General features: G+C 43.5%; 1 protein-coding gene across 2 annotated transcripts in view; it reads right to left on the reverse strand.

Moving 5' to 3' along the window:
• Window positions 1-12079, reverse strand: part of RGS20 (regulator of G protein signaling 20) — a 54646-nt gene extending 42567 nt beyond the window's left edge. For both annotated transcript variants that reach the window (XM_066579009.1, XM_066579008.1), the window contains exon 1: window positions 11997-12079. The gene's annotated coding sequence lies outside the window, so the exon portion shown is untranslated. The remainder of the gene's footprint in view (window positions 1-11996) is intronic.
• Between the last annotated feature and the right edge of the window lie 304 nt (window positions 12080-12383).

Raw genomic sequence — 12383 nt, forward strand, 5'->3', positions numbered from 1 at the left:
CGTCTGCAAAGGACGTGCTGGACCAGCAACTGCAGATGTGCACAATACTTGCTCACAGTGCAGCGGCCAAAACAAACTGACAAATAATAAACGGGAAGTCTTTCCCTAAATACGTAACAAACGAGGGAGAGGGCCCTGATTGCGTCGATAGATGCGGGCCTGCACTCGTTCCTGGGACTTAAAGGGGTTGTCCCGTGAAAGCAAGTGGGATTATACACTTCTGTATGGCCATATTAATGCACTTTGTAATATACATCGTGTATTAAATATTGGCCATACAGAAGTTATACACTTACCCCTCCGGTGCTGGCGTCCCCGTCTCCATGGCGCCAAATGAAGCCTTCTTCTCCTTCCATTAGACGTGCTTGCGCTGTCCGCTCTTCTGTTCTGTTGAATAGGGCCGCTCCGGCGTGCTCGTGGCACACAGGTCTTCTGCGCATGCGCAGACCAGCTCTCCGGCGCGAGCACGCCGGAGCGGCCCCATTCAACAGAACAGAAGAGCGGACAGCGCAAGCGCGTCTAATGGAAGGAGAAGAAGGCTTCAGTCGGCGCCATAGAGACGGGGACGCCAGCACCGGAGGGGTAAGTGAATAACTTCTGTATGGCCAATATTTAATGCACGATGTATATTACAAAGTGCATTAATATGGCCATACAGAAGTGCATAACCCCACTTGCTTTCACAGGACAACCCCTTTAAGTAACCTTACTTGGCCAAACTGATAAGGGAAAAAACAAAATAAAACACAGCACTTAGCTTTGGTAAAATAAGTCGCAGCACACAGAGCCATCTGGAGTAAGGAACAGTGGATACCACGCTGTCCACGGGAGCCACTAACTGCCAGCTCAGAGAGCGAGCAACTGACAATTTACAGCACCTTAGCTTCCTATCCATCCCAGCTAAATATCCAGCTAATCATCCACAGATGTGAGCACATTGCATCACACTCACTAAGCTAGAAGGTGCAGAACCAAATCTAAAACCCGCACTGGACTCCGTAAACTCGGCAGCAATCCCAGCACTGCTGCAACACATGGGCTTCTAATGAAGAAGCTCCAAGGAAGATTTAGTTCCAAGGCAGGCTTATGGGACATCACTGATGACATCCCTGTCCAACCTCCTATTGGCCGTAGCAGTCACATGGGTCATCCTGTTGCATGACCCAGTTGTGGCCAAGATTTAACTTTGGGATAGATGGCCTAATATTTGACTCTAGAATACTTGCTATACAGATCCGGACATGGTGGACATGGTAGACTCAATCCCTGCAAGGTGCCCAGGTCCTGTGGCGGCAAAACAAGCCTGAATCATCACCCCTGCACCACCACACTTGACAGTTGGTATGAGGAGTTTGTGCTGATATACTGTATCTAGCGCTGGGCATTATGGCCATACATCTCCACTTTGGCCTTATCTGTCCAAAGGACATTGGCAGGGCAGATCCACATCCGTCTGTCTGACACTTTTGCTTTGATAGAGGTAATCACATCTGTTGATGATCAGTTAATGAAGGGCATTTGATCAGCATCACCTGGCTGCTATTACCCGTTTAATTCCTAAGACAGTAGTAAGGGTGTACTTAATTTTTTACACACTGCTTCCGCATTTTGGCCTAGTTTTATTAATGTTTCCGCATTTTGGCCTTTGTATAGAAATAATGACATGATGTAATTTGTCATATGTTGTTCATCTCAGGTTGTATTTACTTAATTCTAAGACCTGCTAAGTACCAGATGTGTTTATTAGGTCCTCATACACAAAAACACAGAATTTAAAGAGGGTGTACTTAGTTTTTCTCATGAGTATAATTAGTAATAAAAAATGTACTGAAGTAAAATGGTAACAAGAGGCTCAATATATTAAACACTGGACAATAACTGCATTAGGAACAGCTACTCAATAACAGGTTGGCCCACCTTTTTGGGCATTTATAGTTTTTAAACATCGGGGAACAGATTGTACAAGGTGGTGAATAACCTGTATACTCAACTTGACCCATGCCGGCTACAGCAGCAGCTCCGTCAGTTGGAGAAACAGTTTGTGGTTAAAAGTAGATCTTACAGCCTTTTCCAATACATCCAAAAAAGTTCAATGGGGCTACAGTTTGGTTAGTTTGAAGGTGAAGGTAGTGTGAGAAATTCATGGTTGTGTTTCTCCAACCACTCCCAAGGGCCCCCAGCTCGGTGACTCCCTATAGAGTTCACCATTCAATGATTGTACTATGATGACCAACAGACATAGGCCATGCCAGGAAAACGCTCCCCAGACTATGCCATGGTCACCACCAACCTGTTGTACGTCTGTGGTACATCCATGGAATACAGCTTTATGCTATTTATGGAAGCCATCCGATCCATGGCGGAAAGGTCGCAGAATCCACGTCATCATCTAGCGACGAAAAGGCATAATCTGTACTGCGCCGGCACATCTGCATTACAGATTATGAAGAATCCGGAGTGGTACGCAGGGGCCACCAGCCAGGCATAGGGTGGGATTCTGCTGCGGGATCCGACCCAGCCGTGTGCATTCGGCTTATAGTATATTCTGACATATCATCTGCCCAACAACATAATGAAAAAACACAAGCTTCCCCCATTTATCATCCAGAAACGTCTCCCCCTCCTTAATACCGTAACATTTTGAATGGCATATACGTACGTAGATTTAGTGGGCGAGACGCAGCAGTTTCTTACAGACCCTGTGATGGCTGGTGGGGCCTAAGGGACCCTCTGCCACAAAAGACGTCACCATAATGGCAGAGGTGTAAGTGGGGAGGTATTGTGTTCACACCACGTTTTCCCTGCCTGTACCGCCTGCAAAGCTTCTAAATGCTGACGCATATTTCAAATGTATCCAAAGGCTCCCATTCACTCGACAGAGGAAACAAAATGTGATTTGTGCCATCTTGGAGTAGCAAAATGCAGTCTTTTAGACCACTGCATAAAAACCTGTACCACTAGGTATAGGTATTTTGGAACATTGTGGCCTATGGGAAACATATGCAAATGTATATATTGGTCTTGTACAGGAGGTGTGCCTGGTATATATGCCGAATGTAAAAGGAAAAGGCAATGTGAATAGGGCCTAACACATCTTGGAGCTTGAAAAGTTACATCCATAGTTACATGTTTACTTTCCATTTATGCACTTTTGAAATTTGGGTTGATTTTCTTCAGTGATCCTCAAATCCCATTCCAGATAATTGTTCTAAGTCCAATACTATGAATGAAAGTACCAATTGTCTACTGTACGCGAGCCTGACTCCCGCTGTCTACTGCAGTGTATGGTACACTGACTCACAGAACTACTTACACTTGTCATGACTAATGCTGTGGCTTCCACAGCAGATGCTTCCTAAAAGTTACCTCTGACTCACATTAAAATAAGAGTTGAACAACTAAGTGCAGAAGTAACATCCAGTGCAATAACCCGACTCACGTGGCAATGTCTGTCCCATCCCAACACACCTGCCTGAGCGTAATGTTGAAAAATGGCATTAAGACGAAACCCTGAACAAACCTGGAATCATTCATTTGTGAAACAGAGAGTAGTTTGGTCTCCGTTTCAAAAGGTTTCTGATTCTTTCCGGTATTTTAGGAGGATCGAGTAGCAAAGTTGACTATATGGTCTCCATTTCACACATTAACCCTTTCCAATCCAATTTGTATCCTGGTTTTCCTAGGGGGCTTTCTCTTTTTCTGCAGTTATACAATGGCACTATCTGCTGGCTAAAGCCAGTACTGCATGAGGTGACACGTTGGATAGGCTCCGACAGCAGAGAGGCTGGCAATATACAGTAAGAGAACCCCGACTGACGTCTTCCAACATCGGAGCTGTACAGCCTTAACCCCTTGAGTGGGACGAGCTCCACTGCTTATAGCGACATAGCCCGGAAGATTTCCGGGCTATGTATCACTATGGGAGCTGCAGAGCACAATGCCACAAGCTGTGACAGTGTGCTCTGCCTGCACAGACCCACAGAGAACAAAGCAAGGGCTTTGAAAAACCAGCAGAAGATATTGCCGATATGCCGGCAATCTCCTGCTTTGGTAACAGGTTGCCATAGAGACCATCGGCTTGTCAGAAGCAAGCCCATGGTCTCTGTGGCAGGGAGAGCTGGTTGTTAGCTGTCAGAGGACAGCTAGGTACCTGCTCTTGCAGCAGAGATCAGAGAAAACCTCTGATCTCTGCTGTGTTAACTCTTTACATGCTGCAGTTTATGTGACTGCAGCATGTAAAGGGCTGTCACCATCGGACCCCGGAATGTGTTCAGGGGTCCTGATGGGTCCCTGTGGAAGTCCCCTAAAGGGACAAAAAAAAAAAAAGGAAAAAAATTATTTAAAAAATTATAAAAACACTTGTCTCCCTTTACTTTGTAAAAAATCAAAAATACAATCACACATGTGGTATCCATGCGTCGTAATGACCCAGGGAAGGACGTTAATACATTATTTAACCCCTTAATGACAAGGCCCCTTTTTTTCTTTTTTCCCTATTTCTTTTTTTCTCCCCCCTGTTTAAAAAAATCACAACTTGTCCCGCAAAAAACAAGCCCTTATATGGCCGTGTCAATGGAAAAATGAAAAAGTTATGGCTCTTGAGACGCAACAGCAAAATTTGTTGAAATTCAATGATTAGACCATTTTAAAAAAACCTGCCCTGGTGGGCACGACAGGGTGGTAGGAAACCCGCCACTCAAGGGGTTAAACCATAATGTCTTCAGAGGTCAGACAGTGGATTGGAAAGGGTTAAGGCGTATTCGTATTTGTGCGCATTTGCATGCACAACACTGTTTTTTAAAGCGCAATTGCGTATGCAAAAAAATATGCGCCAATGTTCTCAGACATTGAAATGGCCAATTACTTTAAGGATTTCAAGAAGTGTTCTTTTCCTGCACAAATGCGCAGAAAAGTAGAACATGCTGCGTATCTTTTTGCACAATGGAACTGCATACGCAAAATACGCACATGTGAAAGAACCCATTGAAATGAATGGGTTGTTTTTCCTATGTATTGAGGGAGCCCTAAAGGACAATGAAAGGGAGGGGGTAGGAGAAGTTGCTGAATCTGCCGTTTACGGCGCATTGCAAACTGCATGTGGTTGAGAAGAACGGCTGGCCATGGGCAGTTCTGATCATACACTGATTTACAGCACGACGGGGAAGCCCTCTAGCGCTGTGTACAAGTATATGATCACAACTGTACCTGGCTACATTTCCTATAGCTTGTAATGCACTGTAACAGCACGTTCCCCATTTCTTCTCGCTGTCATTTGAGCCAGCGATCCCATCTTATTACAACCAACTTTATAATTATGCGCAGAGGGCCGAAGTTCGACGAGCGATCAGAACCTTACACATGCCCAGCTGAAAGGCAATAATGTGCGTTCACAACAGGGGAGCTAGGCTAGAGAAGAAGCAGAAGAACAATTCACAGTTAGCCAGATTGACGGATTTTGTAGAAAACTAAGTCCTCCAGCTGGCAGTATATTGAAATACACTGCAAGCGCAGAAAGGAAAGACTCCGGAATTTAATATAACCAATTACAAAAAGCATTTTTTTTACTAAAACCTATCCTGCAAGGTATCAACGGTTCAGACTGATGGAGGTAAAGTAGTGGTTTGGGGAATGATCCCATGGCACACCCTCTAATATCTTATGGATGGACAGCACAACAAATTGCTGCAGTCCTAAAGGCCAAAGCAGATCTACTGTGCTACTAGATGGTGGTCTCTAATAAAGTGGCCATTTAGTGTATGTACAATAGGGCTGGGTGATTTGGTCGGAAATTAAAATCTACATTTATTGCTAGATTTTCTTCTTTTTTTTGCTAAACAAATGAAAAATATGAAAACACTTTTTTTATATAAAGTAATCACATGATCAGCAACTCCTTAAAGATGTTTTTTGAGTTATTGATTTTATTTATTGAAGTTTTGGGCTTCCCATGTCTTCTCTATCCCCAGTCATCACAGCCCCCAATGTGCTGTCCTTCACTCCCCTCCCCAGGCATCCAAGCCCCCATCTCATCACAGCCCCACCATGTACTGTCCACTCCACCCCTCCAGTCATTCCAGACCCCCAAATACTGTCTTCTCATCACAGCCCCTGTGTACTGTCCTCTCCCCCTCTTAGTCATCACAGTCCCCATGTACTGTCATTGCCCCCCTCCCCTTAGTTATCACAGTCCCCATGTACTGTCCACACCACCTTAGTAATCACTGCCCCATGTACAGTCCTCTCCCCCTCTTAGTCATCACAGTCCCCATGTACTGTCATTGCCCCCCCCCCCCCTTAGTTATCACAGTCCCCATGTACTGTCCTCACCACCTTAGTAATCATAGCCCCTTGTACTGTCCTCTCCCCCTCTTAGTCATCACAGTCCCCATGTACTGTCATTGCCCCCCCCCCTTAGTTATCACAGTCCCCATGTACTGTCCACACCACCTTAGTAATCACTGCCCCATGTACTGTCCTCTCCCCCTCTTAGTCATCACAGTCCCCATGTACTGTCATTGCCCCCCCCTTAGTTATCACAGTCCCCATGTACTGTCCTCACCACCTTAGTAATCACTGCCCCATGTACTGTCCTCTCCCCCTCTTAGTCATCACAGTCCCCATGTACTGTCATTGCCCCCCCCCCCCCTTAGTTATCACAGTCCCCATGTACTGTCCTCACCACCTTAGTAATCATAGCCCCTTGTACTGTCGTCGCTCCCCCCTTAGTCATCGCTCCCCCCTTAGTCATCGCTCCCCCCTTAGTCATCTCAACCCCCTCATGCTCGGCCAATCAGCACTATGCTTGATTCTTGTACTTCTGGCTCCTCAGCATACAGTACACTGGCCCGCTCCCTGACACTGTGCACCCACGTTATTTGCTTCATTTCCCTTCAGCCTGATAACTTCCCTGCCTACTGAAGGGAAGGGCTAATACTGATTTCATGATTCTGAAGAAAATCAGAATCATGCCTCAGTAAAATGACAACTTAACCTAATTAGATTATTCACCCAGCCCTCATATACAGGGTGTTCTGTTCAATGTCCCACATTTCAATCAATCAATACATATGATAAAACAAGGACAAATAATGGATTGTAGTTTGCACTAGGTCCAAGAAGAACTCAAAGAATTTTGTGCCTCCTTTATCAAACTTGTCTAACACATTGCCCATAGCAACCAATCGCAGAACAGCTTCTCTTTTCGTAGACTGCTCTGGTAAAATGAAAGCTGTGCTAGGATTGGTTGCTATGAGCAACAAAGACAGTTTTAAATTGATAAATGAGGCCTAAAAGTCTTTGAGTTGTTCTTTCCTCTTCTGCTAATTACAATCCGCCATTGGCCATCACTTTATTATATGGATTGACTGAAATGTGGGAGAGTTGAATGGAACACTCTGTACAATATGATGTGATATGCGATACAAGACTCTTCAGTAGTAATTTACCATTGACACGTGTATAAATTCATGCGGAATTACCACCACATTCTCATGTCAGATATGCAGCCCTAAGCTCTCGCTCACGACCTGAAGGTTGTGGGTTCAATCCCCGCTTGATTCAGGTAGCCAGCTCAAGGTTGACTCAGCCTTCCATCCTTCCGAGATCGGTAAAATGAGTTATCCAACTTGCTGGGGGGTAATAAATAAATTACCTGAAAGCGCTGCGGAAAAAGTTGGCACTATACAAATACGTTTTTATCCTCACTGATTTCAATAGGTTTTCAAACAAAGGTAAAGCTTTCAGTTTCTTCCATTCCATTAGGTTTCCGATTTTTAACCCTTTCCAATCCACTGTCTGACGTCTTCCTACATTCTGATTGAAGCTTGTACAGCTCCAATGTCAGAAGACGTCCAACAGCGTATTCTTACCGTCTATTGCCAGCCACTCTGTCGGACCCTCTCTGGCGCACACACACTGGCTTTAGCCAGCAGATGGCACTGTTGTATAACAGCAAAAAGAGAAAGCCTTTTAGGAAACCCTGAATCCAAAATTGGATTGGAAAGGGTTAAAGGAACAAATACCTAACTGAAAGCTTTCTGTTTATTTCAAGTTTTTTTTCAAACCCATTGAAATCAACATTTAAGTCTATTTTAACTCAGTTTCTCTGCTCCAAAAAAGAACAGAGAGATGACAAACGGAAAGCCCTAACGCAGGTGTGAGCGAGCCCCTATAGAAATGACTAGTGCTATATAGGCGCTGCTCATTGCTTCATACAGCAGCGATCTCTCCACTTGCGGCAAGTTTCTTCCCCTGTGCCAACCTCATTCTTTAGAGCTTAAACGCATGGGCACAAGCGCAAATACACCCGCCGCTACAGAGCACATTTACACGTGAACCAGTGATTTGTTTTTGACTACTCAAACTTCGAGCTCTAGCGTGAGTTTAAAAAAAGGGAGGAGGGCAGGTTCTCCTCTATCTTTCCTCGCACGTAGAAAAAGCACTTGTGAGAAAGATACGGCAAATCCTATCTTTTCTCACGCGTAGTAAAATTTGCACAAGAATCCCGCTAGTCAAAATCAAACCATTGAAATCAATGAAGATCGCAGCCGCAAAAAGGTCCTACGGCATGGCCATATGAAGAAGCCCTCGGATGCAGAAGAACATAGAAATCCAGCAAACTATCAATGAATAGGAGGTGCTTCATATTGGTCAAATAATAAATATCGGACAGGAACCTCCCCCTTCTCTCGTCAGAAAGAAGTTCTGCAGCAGCTGAGATGTTTATTATGAAGAATACTGTAGTTATTGCAAACTATACAATAACGCATCCAGGGACTTTATTAATGCAAGTACGATGATTCCTTGTCATTGAATCTACTGGAGGCCATATTTATGAAGGTCGCAGCCAATTTTACCAACAAGAACCATGGCCTTCCAGTTACACTGAGAGAATTTAGGGCAGTTTCATATGACTGTTTTCAAAACGCACAAAATTTGCCAGCGCAATACGCAGAGGATAGGACTAGAGATGAGGGCAATTACTCGATCGAGTACCTGCCCGCCTGGGAGCAAAGATTCGGCTGCCGGCGGCGGGCGGGGGAGAGCGGGGAGGAACAGAGGGGAGGAGATCTCTCTCTCCCTCTCTCCCCTCCGCTCCCACCTGCTCATGTCCGCAACTCACCTGTCACCTGCGCCAGCAGCCGAACCTTTTCTACCGAGCGGGGAGATACTCGCTAAGGACAATGCTCGCTCGAGTAATGGTCCTTAGCGAGTATGCTCGCTCATCTCTAGATAGAAAAAAAAAACACATCTGACCCTCATTAGGCCTTTTCAATTACGGAAGGGGTGTGTTGCACATGCATGTGAACTGGCCCATGCGTGAGCACAAAGTACAGTACTATGCACCGGTATGTGCGCTAAAAAGACGCTTTCGCTACGCAAATACGCTGCGCTGAAGGGTGCGCAATTGTGCATACAATCATCTGAAACTGCCCTTATTTCTCAATCTTGTAAAGAAAAAAGTGCTGACAGCAATATGTACAACTGGCGGTCATCAATCGTACGCCAAGTACCGCTCAATCGGTGGGCAGTGTACATGTGGGGGCAACAACCTATTAAGAAAATGGCAGCAGCAAGAAACACATTTCAGGTGCGCTCATTGCTGCTAATATGGGGTGAAATATGCGCTCATTCATTCATTTGGCCTAAACAACCATGATGCTGCCCTGCAGTCTCAGGCCGAGCCTTCTTCTTCTTCTACATTCCATCACATTTGGCTAAAAAAATATATATAGCACTGCATGAAATCACAGAGACGACAACGGACCCCATTATAAGTCGACGGGGTCCGTTTACTGACAAGTATGCCAGAAAACCATGATGTAGATATGAACGGAGCATAAGATATTCAGATAAAGACATATGAAGTCCTGTCAGTCATAGTCAAAAGATATGAGATAGATAGATATGAGATAGAAGATAGATAGATAGATGGATGGATGGATGGATGGATAGATAGATAGATAGATAGATAGATAGATAGATAGATAGATAGATAGATAGATAGATAGATAGATAGATAGATAGATATGAGATAGATAGATATGAGATAGAAGATAGATAGATAGATAGATAGATAGATAGATAGATATGAGATAGATAGATAGATAGATAGATATTAGATAGATAGATAGATAGATATGAGATAGATAGATATGAGATAGATAGATAGATAAATACGAGATAGATGGATGTAAGATAGATAGATAGATATGAGACAGATAGATAGATAGATAAATAGATAGACAGATATGGGATAGATAGATTAATCAATAGATACGAGATAGATGGATATGAGATAGATAGATAGATAGATATGAGATAGAAGATAGATAGATAGATAGATAGATAGATAGATAGATAGATAGATATGAGATAGAAGATAGATAGATAGATAGATAGATAGATAGATAGATAGATATGAGATAGATAGATAGATAGATAATGGATAGATAGATAGATAGATAAATACGAGATAGATGGATGTAAGATAGATAGATAAATAGATAGATATGAGATAGACAGATATGAGATAGATAGATTAATCGATAGATACGAGATAGATGGATATGAGATAGATACGAAAAAGATAGATACGAAATAGATAGATACGAGATAGATATGTGATAGATAGATAGAGACCAATGGGTATGAGATAGATAGATACAAGATAGATAGATATGAAATAGATAGATAAATAGATAGATATGAGAGAGAGAGATAGATAGATATGAGATAGATAGATAGATAGATAGATAGATAGATAGATAGATAGATAGATATGAGATAGATAGATAGATATGAGATAGATAGATATGAGATAGATAGATAGATAGATATGAGATAGATAGATAGATAGATAGATATGAGATAGATAGATAGATAGATATGAGATAGAGAGATAGATAGATAGATATGAGATAGATAGATAGATAGATAGATAGATAGATAGATAGATAGATAGATAGACTGTATGCAATAACCCAGATAGATAGATAGATAGATATGAGATAGATAGATGATAGATAGATAGATATGAGATAGATAGATAATGAACACATAGAGGCATCAAACAACCATTTGATGCAAGATTCATGTAAACGAAAAGGCAGATTATACAGCAAGATATGGCCCTAGGTTGGAGCGGGTGGGGGCCGGTTATGTCATAAGAACTGCATTGTATAACCCCCAACCCACAGCTCATAGCGAAGTGCATAAACTGCAGTGTGAAAACACCTAGCACGCAGGGTTATACCAGTGCCATGTCTACAATGGACACAACATTAATTAGCCTCTGTCATCTAGTATATGTGGGAGATCTTATCCACAATAAAACAAATCAAATCCTAAAACAGAGGAAAAGAGCAACAGCTGTAACCTGTGACTTAGATAAAAATAAAACACACTACAAGTCCCAGCATGCCATGTCCGGCATATAAACCAGCAACAGATTTTGCAAAAAAAAACAAACTACCTTTTTCACATGATATACGGCGGATCACATCAAGTCATTCTAATTAGACGTGTAGTGGAGACGAGTTTGACATCACGCATAATCTTGTAATTTGGGGTTATTTTAGGGAATCAGAAGGGATCAATGCTACAATAAAATCAGCTCTGCTACATCTCTGCAGTCCAGCCTGTAGTAAGCAGCAGTGGGACATTTACTAGGATGCTGCCTGCAGGATGTGCCACTACTATATACATACCTGCGGAGCAGCATCAGCACCAGGCATCCTATATATAGGGCATGCTACCATAGTGGATCTCTACCAGATCTCCCCTGCAATATGGCAGAATACACCATGCAGCTGCAATGGATCACAACTGCTCTGGGCATTGTGCATTATAGGAGATTTATAAGAACATGGAGCCCATTGATGGCTAGAGAAGCATCCATGCAAGCAGTGATCTATAGAATGCATGCAGGCTGATGATGATGGTGCTATAGCTATAACATCCGGCCTGATGGGCACTGCAGCCAGGAATATACTCACAATGTCACCATCAATGCTGGGAGAGAGCTGCGAGTCTTTGCCTTGATCACATCCGTTGAAGCTGGGCTGATCACCCGGGGCTGGCTGCTCATCACCCATGCGCATGCGTCTCGGCTTCCTGCTACTATATACACCGACGGCTATTACTATTAGGATTCCTATTAATTCCACTGCAGAGAAGGAAAAATAGGCATGCAAGAAAAAAGTAGCCCAAAATGTCCCGTTGGGTTGTCGGTGGAGGGAGAGCAGCACAGAGACGGCAGTGATTAGTATCCAGGAGCAGTGAGATTAAAAGGCTGTTGCTGCTCCGTAAGCCTTCCCCATGGAGTCCCTAGACATTAGAGGCAGCGCACAGCAGTGCGTGCACCCAGGGAAGGTGTGAGGACA

The sequence above is a fragment of the Eleutherodactylus coqui genome, chromosome 9, assembly GCF_035609145.1.
Source record: "Eleutherodactylus coqui strain aEleCoq1 chromosome 9, aEleCoq1.hap1, whole genome shotgun sequence".
NCBI lineage: Eukaryota > Metazoa > Chordata > Amphibia > Anura > Eleutherodactylidae > Eleutherodactylus > Eleutherodactylus coqui.